Raw genomic sequence first — 13,860 nt, forward strand, 5'->3', positions numbered from 1 at the left:
CCTCATTGTCACTTCCAAAAAGTTGTATCAGCAGGTGTGGAATGACTCTCTTGGAAAAAGCAAAAATCTGTGTTAAATTGTTTGGCAAACAAAAACATAGCTTTGCGTTTACAGGTTTGTCTTAACCCCCTGGTATTAAGAGAAACAAATGAAAAAGACAAAGTTATTAGAACAAAGATAAAGAGAACAATTAAGTTCTAAACTTCTACAACTAAGAATATATCTATAGGATAATGGGACGGGGTGCTGCACAATTTAGGTAATAAAACAGTAAAAACCCTAAGTAACTAAGCTTATAAAAAAATAGTATTTAACTATCTGCTTTGGTTTGAATATATTGCTATTTATATATTTATAGATAGATAGATAAACACCCTCTTCAACACAAAATAATACTTTAACCTGAGGGTGAATATAACGAGTTCACCATGTAAACAAGCTCACAGAAATGCCATTTCGAAGATTGAATGAGCGTCTCTATGAGGGAGGGAAAACTTCTTATCCACTGATGAATCCTTGACCTCCCACGATATAAGCCGGCTTACCCTCCTTACGGGCTTTGTCTATCATGGGCCACAGTTTGGCACGCCGTTCTCTGTCCTCCCTGGACAGATCTTCAGTGAACCTCAAATGATTGTCCTGCAGGTAGAATCAGAATACTTTATTGATCCCTAGGGCACATGATTTGAGAGCGATTAATGCCATACTGAGGACTGACACTGCGCCTGTACCGAATCCGTACACAGCTCTGACCGAAATTACCGGGGACCAAAAGTGGTTCACCTGTATTGACCTAGCGAATGCATTCTTTTGTCTCCCACTACACGAGTCACTCAGAGACATTTTCTCATTCACATACAGAGGCCGGAAATTCAGGTACACACGCCTACCACAAGGCTTTGCACTCTCACCAGGCATTTTCAATCAGGTGTTGAAAGAGGCACTGTCCCCATGTCAACTGCCGGAGGGTTGTACACTGATACAGTATGTTGATGATCTTCTTATTGCAGCCCCGTCAGCAGCGGCCTGTACGGCAGCATCGCTCGTGGTGTTGAACAGATTGGCAGAGTGTGGCTTCAAAGTAAATAAAGAAAAACTGCAGTTGGTCCGACCAGAGGTAACATTTCTGGGCCGGGTGATCGCACACAAATCAGTGGGATTAATGAACACATACAGAGACCAAATTCTGACACATCCAAAACCAAGAACTGTGAAGGAGTTGCTTTCCTTTCTTGGCTTGACAGGTTACAGCAGGCATTTCATCCCGAACTATGCGGGTAAAACCGCCCTTTAAGGGACCTGATCAAGAAAGTCGGCGTTCGAAATCTTAAGGCTGAGTTGCCTTAGACGCCAGACACAGAGACAGCGTTCATTTCACTAAAACAGGATTTGTCAAGAGCCACAGATCTAGCCACACCTAACTACGATGAGGCGTTTTACCTTGATCTTTCAGAAACAAATGGGGTTGTAAATGGTGTGTTGTTTCAGAAAAAAGGGGGAGGTAGAGATGTGCTTATGTATGTCAACATAAGATTAAATCCAACAGAAGCAAGGCATCCCACATGTACACAACACGCAGCAGAAGTAGCAAAAATAATTCAGAAAACAGCACACATAGTGAGGGAACACCCACTGAAAGTGCTTACCACACAGTGTAGTGGCGTATGTGAACTTGCAGGCATTCACAATGACCCCACTGACGCAACAGAGATTGAGAAAAATCTTAGATGCGCCGAATTTGACATTCACACATGAAGGAATCAATATGGCAGATTTAATGGGGTCAGGAGAACCACATGACTGTGTTAAGAAAGCCCAAGTTGAAGGAAAAATCAGGGAAGACCTGAAGGCAGAGCCCATACTCGGAGCTGAGGACTGGTTCACAGATGGATGCTGCCACAGAGATGAAGAAGGATTGAAAGCCATGCTGTAGTCTGTAGAGTAGGAACAGAGTTTCAGGTAAAAGAAGGAGGAAAAATTGAGGGACAACAGTCGGCCCAGAGAGCTGAAGTGATAGCCCTAACTCGAGCCCTGAGGTTGGCTAAGAACATGAGAGTGAACATCTACACTGACTCAGCATATGCATTTGGAGCAGCTCATGTGGAACTGCCTCAGTGGAAGAGAGCCGGGTTCAGAACAGCCACTAATGCACCAATCTGTCACAAGAAGGAAATGGAGGAACTGGAAAAGGCCCTGGAGGATCCAGACGAGGTAAGTATCATAAAATGCAAAGGCCACTCACAAGCAAACAGTATGGTGGCGAAAGGAAATCAAAAAGCTGATGAAGCCGCAAAGGAAGCAGCAGGTTACAAAGGACCGAGATAAATGGTGCAGGTAACCCCAGAAGAGGAAGCCAGCACTAACAGCATGGAAGAAGTCAGACAGGCTCAGGAGGAGACATCCCGAGAGGAAAAGGGGGTGTGGGAAAACAAAGGAGCCTGGCAAGATGCCGGTTTGCGGAGGGGGCCAGATGGGCGTCCCGCTTTAACGGCCAAAATGGCGGAACAGAAGGTGAATGAGGCTCACGGGCTTGGCCATGTGGGTGTGAAACAGATGGAGAGAAACTTGTGCTGATGGTGGCATCCTGATCTGAGAAGGATGATACTGGAAATGTCATGTCCTGGGCCATGTTGGCCCAGTATTCTTAGTTTTCATGTATTTTTGTATTTTGTTCCTTATGTGTTTTCCCCTTGTGACTTTTACCCCCTGTGTGCCCCTCTGTGTATTTATGAGCCCTCGTCTCTCCTTGTGTTTCATTCCATGTTTCCCCAGCCCACTATGCCCGTGCTCTCTCTCCTCCTGTTTGCACCTCTGTACTTCCTGTTTTACTTTGGGACTCCCGCACCTGTATACGTCATGTTATGTTCACCCCGCCCTGTCTCGTTATGATTATCAGTGTCACCTGTGTTCCCCATGTGCTCCCACTTCCCTCGTTTACCCTCGGTGTATTTATGTCTGCGTCTCCCTCAGTTCTGTATTGCGTTCTCCCTCATGCTGTGTGTGGTTCTCCCCGGGTCTTCTGGTATGTGTTACAATTAGCTTTTCCCAGTTTAGTTTAGTATTGCTTTTGTATCACTGCTATCGTTTGTCACCTGTCAGCAATAAAGCTGCATTTTGAGTTCAGTTCTGTTTTCCGTGAGTTTGCGTTTGGGTCCTATTTCCTGCCTGCCACACAGCGATCCATGACAGGAAAAGGCCAGAACGTGCCTAATTTGTGGGGCACACAACCCAAAGCCAGCGGTAAAACCTGAAGCCGGTAAGTTTCTCATGCCAGAGAGGCCAGGAGAAGAAATTGTGATTGATTACATCGACACGATTGATACAGGCCCAGGTGGTGTGAGGTATTTGTTGGTGTGTGTGTGTGGATGCTCTGACCGGATGGCCCGAAGCATGGGCGACCAAACGTGAAGACGCGAAAAGTGTGATTAAGTGCTTAATCAATCATTACATTCCAAGGCACGGGTTTCCCAAGAGAATTAGATCGGACAATGGCACTCATAAGAACAAAGATTTGCAAGAGGTAGAGAGGATGTTGGGAGTGCGACAGTTTATCATCCCCAATCTCAAGGGAAGGTAGAGAGAATGTACCTAAATTTGAAAAACAAGTTGGCTAATCTGCGCGCAAACAGGGCTAAATTGGGTTGATGACCATAAGATGTTCTGTTAACCAATCCACAGGTTTCACGCCTTACTGGGTTAATCAGTTGAAAGCTGACTGTACACATCCTGTGGGGGTTAGAGTCAACTGGTGAATTATCTGCATTTACAACTCTTCTCCTGTCCTGTTGTCACCACAGAAAAAGCTTTGTAAAGGAAATTGATCTTCTTGGCTCAAAACCTCAAGTGTTCATGATGTAAATGTAGACAAAAGGCTTCTCTGTTTACATCCTTCTTGCAGAAGACAAAAGAATAGGTGATGTTGCATGGTTAATCTCCAACTTGGGCTAATCCATTGTCCTTCATACACATAGGCAATTGGCCTGTTTCCAGTTCGTTTAACTGTATAATGTCCTGCAACAAGTCATATTCTATGAGTCAGACGAGCAGGTCTGTCGTACCAGAGCAGTTCAGCTTCCCAGCTACTGGTGAATCAACCTTCCATTCAGGTTCAGAGCAGTTGAAAAGTTGGCAGTGTTCCTGGATGTGTTGCTAAAGCAACCAAACAAACTGTCTCGCTCTCAGCGATGCTATAGGGCCACAGTCCAGAAGAATGTGTAGCCAGTGGCATCACAAGCATAACCATTGGTCTCGTTGTTTATGTGAGCGGTTGTGTTCTTAAACTGCCACTTGGTGTGGTTTGCTCTGTTCCAGTGCGTTCCCTGTCATCCCTGAGTGACAGGGAATAATAATCCTAGAGTGAGTATAACCTACTGCTCATCTCCCTCCTGTTTGAGACATGGTATAGCCAATGGCTCAAAATAGCAGCAGTCTTATACAAATTATTAGGCAGTATTGGTTTATCACACAGATAATAAACACCATCCTGCAAGCTTGCTCCCTCTGTAAGTCACAACTGTTTTCCTGCTGTAGGTGAGTGGGCCTGCATGTCTGCTGATGTTGTACTGCTAAAATGTTAACACCATGTTCTCCTAAAGCTGCCTCTTTTGCGATGTTATCTGCAAAAACTTTCCCTAATGCAACTGGATCTTTCCCTCACATGTGTGCTGCACATTTACAAACGGCAATTCCACTGGTTAATAACACTGCCTCCAGCAGATTTTGCAAGAGTTTGGTGTGTTCTACAGGTTTCCCTGTCGAAGTTGTCACACCTCGTCTCACTCACTGCACTACAAAGAAATGTACAGTAGCAAATGTCTACTGCCTATCAGTGTATATTGTCTCTCTACAGCTTTACAGGCTTCCGTTAAAGCTAGCATCTCTGCTGCTCAAGCAAATATGAAACATGCTAGTTGTCCTACATAGATAACTCTCTCTCACTGTCTGCTACAGTAAAACGTGTTCTAGTCTGTCCCTCTGCTATTGCAAAGCTCAAACCATCAACAAACCAAACCTTTCCCTCAACGAGTGGCACATCTATTAAGTCATCCCTCAGCTTACACTTCTTCTCCTTGCGCTCTCTACTCTCATGAGAAGTGCCCTTCCTCCATTGGCAAAAAGGGTTGGACAGATTCAGAATTGTGCACCACTTTATGGTAATATGTGTGGTTGTGAGAGTAACAGTAACATTAAAGACAAGTGTCTTGTAGGTGACAGAAATGTAAGTTTAGTCTGCAGTAGTAAACATCTACCTCGTGTGGAACTAACAATGTCAAAAGGTGAAATAAACTATTGAAACATTGTACAGCTTAAGCTGCTGCACATACTGATCTCACGCATGGAGGTAAAGCATGAGCAACTAGAGCTAATCTTTTAGGATAGTAAGTTACTGGCTTCACTTGTGGAAAAAGTGCTGTTAGTTATTTTACAGTCACCTGGCATTTGTGCTGTTCACAGAACCACAAGTCCATCGCTGGACCTCCTCTGTGCTGTCACTTTTTGGAGCTTGGCACGCTCCCTCAGGTTCCATTTTGTGGGCAATCCTCTCAGCCACTCCTTCTCGTCATGGCACCTCACGACATCTACAAATTGAAAAAATGACACTCCTCTCGCCACACGGCTTTCGCCATGTGTCAACTCCCCAATGAGACATGTACAAGAGTGTTGCACTGTCTCCCTAAAACAATCTCCAGGGTTTGTCCCTTGGAGCAGCTTCACTCCAAGCTGTAACCCTGTATAAAAACATTAATCAGCACTTAAATGTTCAGCTTGTTTAGCTCCCAGCTCCTGTATCACAGAAGACAAAGTCTTAAAATTAAAACAACTTCACATTTGCAACCAACTATAGATCATAAGAGTAATAAAGTATTCAGCATCACAGAGACAAGTATCATTGCAGGTTTATTCTAAACTCATTAAACTCCTACTTTTCCCCATAATTTGTTCCAAATTATTTAACATCTCAACGTCATTCCACATTGTAATCAGTGACTTCCCTTAAGTTTGTCACTCACCATGAGCCCAACAGTGTGGTCAGATAATGGGCTCCATGTAACTATTCTGTAACCACTGCACATCTGTTCAATTGTCACTTGTCTGTCTGTGCTGAATCCTTTACAAATCACATGATCAACCATCTGCTGTAAAAAGAAATGTAAATGTTAGCGCTGCGCAGGTGTATACACTCTTTCTCGCAGTAATCTCTGTGAGCAACACAAGGTAGTGAATGACACACACATGGTAAATTCACAGACAGAATTTAAACTAAAAAGGTTAAATTTTCAGAGTTCACGTAGTCATGTGACCCAAGTTTCCTCCTGTGGTCTCCTTCTGCTCCTGCAACAGAGACACACACAGAGATACATCCACACCTTTGTCAGGTGGGGGTTGACTTCACACAATGGTGTTAAGTCAGTCAGTCAGTTTCCCCATTTATTTTAAAATTCTTACTCATTCACTCAGTGGTTCCCTCTTTTGCTAATTGTGGAAATTATCGTCGCATTCGTTTCCACGCTCAGCAAAACAACGTCATTTCAAAAAGAAAAATAATTTAGACTGGATTTCCTCGTTGAATCCTTTTGGACAGGAACTTGTCCCAAATAAGTGGCTTTCTCCTGAGCCCATTTTAATTTTGGAGAAGCTCACTTTGCAACAATTTTCTCGACGACGCTTCGGTTCTAATCGTGCAGATCTGCTCAAACAGAGATCATCAAACAAAACTTTCAGTGCACCATGAAAGTAACAAAATAAAAGAAAGAAATCAAAGGAAAGAAAGGCCTTGTTTAAGTCATGACACGTGTTCTTCATGCCAGGGGGATAAATCGTAACAACCCAATTGGCAGGTTCAACTTTAGTAATAAAAGACAAATCAAACAGCCAGTTTAATCTCAAACATTCATCCAATCAGCCATACACACAACATACAGCATAACCCTGTTGTCTCGTCACATAATAAGTTTCTTCTCGTGTAACTAAATGTGTGCCATGGTAAAACTTCTTCACACACCAGAAACTCACAATCAGCTCACTCATTTAAGACCTCTCATCAGCATTCTATTTTCTCCTCTATGATGCAACCATCTGTCCTCCTATAATATTCAGTCCACTAGTCTATGTATCACTTTCATCTTACTGGTGACTTGGACAAGATGACAAACAGAATCTCATGCTTAAGATGCTGTCTGGTCTTCATGAGTATCATTGTATGTGTATATGCATGTAGGGTGAGTATAGTTAATGCATTTTCAGTATGTTTTTGTGTTCATCTCTCACCACACTTTCATTATTCTCATCACTGCTTAAAACAACACACATCTCTCTCTGTTTTTTTTCTTTAACTGTACTTTTCTCCAAAACATAAAGTAGCATTACAGCTGTTTCAGATTGAGAAACACAAAGCACTCTTCATGCTATCATTCATCCACACAACTATTTTATTTCTTTTTGTCCACCGGGCAGGTGACCTGCAGAATCACGTCTGCCCCAGCTGGATACCTTTCACACACACCATGACGTCAGACACTCTCACACTCGCAGAATGGATCAGGAGAAAAACTTTCTTCATCTTCACACTCTGTTACAGAAACACCATATGTTTTTTGTGTTGTGTCAGGGATGGATATGTAGTTGTAACGTTTGTGTTCACTAACTTTACTTTCTGTTTCCTACCCTGCCTAGTCTGTCTTGGACTCAACGCTGCTCCTAATGTCTCTCCATACTCAGCCTTTAGTCTCTCCTCCACCTCTGCCTCTGCTCTCACACGCTCTTCTCTGGCTCTACTTTCTGCTAACATTCTTGCTTCTCTCCTCTTCTGAGCCTGCTCCAGCCACAACTTAGCAACTGCTAACTGCAATTCCTTCCTCTGCTTCTCTTTCCCTGTTTTACCTGCTACACTTACAGCTATTCTTTCTACCAGCATTTTACACTTAACTTCCACTAATGTCCCTTCAAATCCACATTTCTCACGCCAACAACCTACATACTGCGTGCTGCCTGGTAAAAATTTCTGCATAAATTTTAAATCTCCTTCTAAGGCAGACTTACACATTTTATTCTCCATTACAAGACTACAATCAGCCACACTCACGCAGACCACGTCTGGCCCGCACACACACACAACATAGGCCTATCGCTTGCGTCTGCACGCACAGCTAGCGCTCTCTGCTGAAAACTCTCAAACGCCCCATATGGCGGAGAATTCAACCTTTGGACATTCTCTAACGCCCCAAATGGCGGAGATTCCGGACTCCTTCACGGCGGAGACGCCGAACCTAGGTTATCTCCACGCCCCAAATGGCGGAGAACTCTCTACGCCCCAAATGGCGGAGAAGCCTGCGTCTCTCTCACGCGGCTAGCGCGCTCCCGTACCTGCGGTCAACGCAGGGTCACGTAGCCCTTCTGTACTCACTGTTTGTTTACGTTCATGGGAAGAGTCTCTGGATCCCGTCAATCGTCATCCATCCCGAGGGGAGGTCAGGCGCAAACTTCCCGGCCTGGTGGCAAGCCAAAAACACCAGGGCTTTACGTCGATCATCCCAGACGTTGCGGTGGCGTCCTCTCCCTCTCCTCGGTGGATGCAATGTGTTAGGCTCCGGCTCCGAAGGACCAAATAAATGTTGGGTCTGTGTTTCCACAAACCCCGCTAATTCTAGAGACTTTTTCATCATGAAGAAAACAAGACAGTCGATCGATCCATTACTTGCGCAAGGGAGGCCTCGTCTGTGTCCCGCACGACAATGACCCCCATGGTGGCCTCCTCTTGCTGCCTTTTATTGACAATCTTCAAACAATAGTTTACAAAGCACCTCCCCTTGCAACCCCCCTTTGGGGTGTGTGTGTGTGTGTGTGTGTGTGTGTGTGTGTGTGTGTGTGTCTCAGACCTCCTGCTGACCAAAGGGTCGTAAACGCAGGAAGCTTACATCAAAAGAAACAGATCTTTCAGATAGGATGTATCTACAATAAAACCTCCCCCAGTACAGAGTGGTTGGAGAGGTGGTCAGGATCAAAGGAATAGCTTTGATCCTACTGTTTAAACTAAGACTATACAAATTTAAGAAACACAATGGCAACATTCAACAATTAGACTTAACAGAGGTGACTGCCCAGACGGCCACAGCAGTCCAGCTGAGAGGGAAAGGCGACACCTGGTACCACTGGTCGCAGTGTGCACCCGCACACGAGAGCTTGGTGGAGGAAAACTTGTCTTCAAAGAACACAGGTGTCAACAAACAGAGGCAGAATAAACCCTCTCACCTGTGCAACGGGCCAACCAGTAGTCAACCTGGAAGGCCGAAGAAAGAAGAGCAGCCTAGGAGGAAATCACCGCGTCTACAGAAAGAAGTGGTAACATGCTGAGAGTTTGAAAAGGGGTGGCTTAAATAAAAAGAGGAAAAAGAGGAAAACAGAAACAAAGTTTCAAAAATTTATGCTAAGTACAAAATACACATCACAAAATGCCACCCCGTGAACCGGAGAGTCGTGAGGAGAGAGTACTGATTAAAATGTTGCTTATGATGTCAGTTTGATGTCTGTGATGATATTAATAATGGCCCTATGTTGGCTTGTCTATATTTTGCAGAGAGGCCCACGCGAACTGTCTGAACACAGAGGCCAGTTCAATCCAGCACCAAAAGAGAAACCGTTTATTGAAACGGGGCTAAAGAGGAGATCAAAGCGCGAGGTCTCGGGTAAAAGGGATGAGTGCCTCAGTACACATAGCTGGACTGGCCATCGGGCATACCGGGCATTTGCCCGGTGGGCCGCTGGCGATTTTTTGTTTTTATGGGCCGATGGATTTTTTTTATTTTATTTTATTTTTTTTAGGAAGGGTATATATAATGAAAGGCGTTGGATTGGCCAATTGGTCATGATCGACTCTGGGCTGGACCAATTACAGCCGAGGAGGCTGGATGCACCCTCCCCCTTGTTTAGCAATCACGTGATTTTCGCGCATTGCATGCCGGGAACTCGTGGCAAAACAATCCAAGTACCGCATCAAATGCAAACATTTGCAGCACCGCAAAACGTTCATTCTCCGGTTCCAATACCTTCTTTTTTTTCTTTGCCGCACAAAAAAGGAATGTACAAAACAAAAGGAGAACAATGCCGGTCCGTACAAAGACAGACTCGACGAAAAGACAAAGAAAAGATACGAGGACAAAATCAAAGGAGTGAAAGAGTGGACAAAAGACGTCAGCGTGCTGCCCAACTTTCACCACGCTCAGATTTATAATTATACGGTTCTTGGAGTGAGTGCATACACTCATGAAGTTTAGTAACTTCAGGTCACTGCAACAAGCCCAGGTACAGTTTACCGACAGATGGGTACAGGACCTTGAAACGCACCGTGTAGAACGAAAGACTATTGTACATATCATAAGTTTACCAGTCTCACAAATCGTCTTCATAAATACACATTCATTAACAGTTTATTAATAGGACCTTTGAGCTCAACGGTAATTAATTAGTAGTGGAAATAATTTCTGGTAGTGTAACAGTGTTTATGTGGTATTATTCCACTTGCCACAAATATCAGTGTAATGGGGAAACAGCGCCCCCCCTCTCGGTGTGGCTGGCTGCAGTAATCGCTGCCAGTCTGCCGTAGCCATACGAGAGGTGAGTTGTATTGTTCCGCACACAATATAGCTAAGTAGTACAGACACATAAAACATGTTTGATTAGCTGAAGAGCACCGAGTGTAATAAGTGCTTAGTGGACACATGTCCAACACCAGTTTTATGTACTTTTCATTTGTTTATTAATGTGTGAAACTGTATGCTAAAGCGGAATGCTAATGAGATGTTCTGCCGTAGTGTGCTGTGCGGAGTGGTGTGTGGCGAGCCTGTGCACTGATAATACACCGTTGTTTCCATTCAGGTACATCATTTGTTGTTGCTGTTATTTTATTGTATATTAGAAATTGTAATATTGCTGCAGTAATCGCTGCCAGTCTGCCGTAGCCATACCAGAGTGTGCTGTGCGGAGTGGTGTGTGGCGAGCCTGTGCACTGATAATACACCGTTGTTTCCATTCAGGAAATAAAGTGGCAACGATCGATCAGAGACTCCTTGTCTTTTTAAAAACACTACACAACGCAGAGTCGAGGAGTCTGTTTGGGCCGAACTGTTGCAGCGGGATGAAGCAGAAACCGGTTACAGTAGCATTACAGAAATGTAGCAGTGACAATAATATTGTATGTTGTAATCGCAATGGACAATTAGTGATACAAAACAACTGTTTTATCTTGTGAATAAAAGTATATGGTTTTGTCAGTGTACCATGGTTATAACAGAAGCGAAACGCAATATTGTGTCAGGACAATTCACTATTTATGCACAATAAACAAAGGAGCATAGCGCGACAATTTCTGTTCAGGGCCAGACTTGTTTGTAACCTATATCACCAATTATGTTAAGAAAAATGACGCATTAACTACTACAAAACTCTGACCTTTGTGGGAATGCTTGGATCAGACTAACATGTGAGCTGGAGTGTTCTGAGATGTTATATTTGGTATATCCAGACCATCCGTCGGCTCTTACTTCGGAAACATGGCTTAAAATTTTTCACTTCAACGACATAATCCGATAAAAAAAAAAAACGATCTCTTTACCCATCGGCTTCCCGTGGCTGTCATGCGACCGGCTATTGCAGTTAATAATACAACAGCTTCTTGCCATTTTTTGGGTTTCTTTTTATCGCTGTGTAACTGAGTTCAATTGAAAGCCTGCGTGCGCTAGTACCTCTTGCCACAAGTTCCCAGAATCCTTTGCGGTTTTATCCCTGAATGACGTCACATTTCAATCTTTATCCTGGTGGGCCGGTCTCTAGTCAAAATGCCCGGGCCGATTTTTTGTCCCAGTCCAGCCTTGTCAGTACATATGGTGGTTTAGAGTTGAACTATGTTAATGGGTCTACAACTTCATTCACATTTGATTTATGTGATGTTTTTAAGTGTAAAGGAGCAGATAGTAGTTGGAGAGGATATAATGTGTGGGTTTGCTGGGATTATGCAGTGAGTACACATTGTGAAAGAGGAAGTCGGCCCTTTGCAAACTGGTGTCAGAACTGGAATCAGGTAAAGGGTTACACTGGGGAAAATTGGGAAGCGTCAGAACAAGGATCAGAGAACGTGCTAAAACTTCAAAGAGATTATAGTCCATTTAAGAATCCTTTTACTATGTCGCTGGGCAACTGGCGGCGTAAAAACTCTGTGTATTTAGTTCTGGGTGTGGAGACTGTGGGAACTGATCCGAAGGGGTTGATTAAAGTTAATTTTCTTGAAAAGGCCAATCACGTAAATCCCGTAGAGCTAGTTAGAGAAGAAAAGGAAATGCACACGATTAACAACCCAATAAACTCTGTTTCAAATTTTACAGAAAAAAGGGGAAACGGTTCGTCATATGTGGTACCAGAGGAACAGGAACCAAAGGATAGACACGAGTCCTGGCAGTGGACTACACCAGACTGAAACCTCAAGATTTAATTGAGCGCGCCACTGGGTTCAGTGACAGTAATCTCTGGCTGGACTGGATGGCTCTAAATGCTAGGGAACAAGAGGTACTGTATCTAATTGTGTTGCTTGTGCCTCTGCTAGACCACGTTTGTTAACAGAGCCCGCTCCACTCCATCCGGAGGACAAGTGGGGCTATGATTGCATGTTGCGAATGACTAGAGGAGCGGTGAGTACTGGAAACTGCACTGTGTTGTCCAGTTTGTTTCCTCCAATTGATAAGCGGACAAAGGCAGGACCATTTTTGCCGAAAAAAGATAATTATACATGTTTTAAGTTCTCCACAGATAAAGTAGCATATAACGTGGGAGAAATCGATCCAAGTTGGTGCGCTGTTACCCAGACGGGGAGAACCACAAACAATATAAGTGATGCCACCATTTTAATTGGGACTTGGGCTAGAAGTGGACTTTATTATTACCGTGGGCACAAGACTCTTTTGGCTCGTGTTCCTCTGGGAAATGTGGGGACGTGCGCAATGGTGAGATTAGGAGCACCTCTTAAGCTAATTGGAAATCAGGTAAAAACCATTCCACAACACAACACATGCACATTGGCAGCTAGGTGGAAGAGACATATCCTGTCCAAGAGCGGGACTGAGGGAACACACGCTTATGACCCTAGGCTGAACTCGCCAACCTGCATTGACTCAATAGGGGTCCCCAGGGGAGTTCCAAGTGAATATAAACTGGTAGATCAAATAGCAGCCGGTTTCGAGAATCTTCCAATAATTTCTGCTCTCTTTCCAGTGACCCCGAACAAAAATGTAGACAGAATTAATTATGTTCACTATAATTTGTTGAGGCTCTCTAACCTTACCAGAGACTGGATGGAAGGGTTAGCGGAGCAGATGGGTCCGACCTCATTAGTGGGGGTGCATCATAGAATGGCCCTTGATATGTTGTTGGCGGAAAAAGGGGGCGTTTGTGCTATGCTTGGTGAGCAGTCTTGTACTTTCATCCCGAATAACACTGCTCCAGATGGCTTGGTGACGCGAGCTTTGGAGGGGCTAAAGAGTCTCTCTAGGACCATGCATGACCACTCGGGAATTGACAACCCGCTGGAGAGCTGGATGACCTCAGTGTTCGGACAGTGGAAGGGGTTTGCACTTTCAATTATGTTTTCTTTAGCTGTTTTAGTGGGTATTCTGGTGACCTGTGGTTGTTGTCTCATTCCTTGTGCCCGAAGCTTGTTAGAGAAGGTAATTACGAAGGCAGTGGACCCTGGGGTGGTGGCCCCAATGTCCATGATGCCATTGATGGATATGGAAGTAGCTGAGTGGGCCGAGGAATGAACAACAACGTATGTATCGACCTCTGGTTTGCCAGAGGTCGGAAGGGGGATTGTGGGGA

This window comes from Copadichromis virginalis, linkage group LG23, assembly GCF_057382275.1.
Source record: "Copadichromis virginalis isolate Kocher_CV1m ecotype Utaka linkage group LG23, C_Virginalis_male_GT1.1, whole genome shotgun sequence".
Classification (NCBI taxonomy): Eukaryota; Metazoa; Chordata; class Actinopteri; order Cichliformes; family Cichlidae; genus Copadichromis; species Copadichromis virginalis.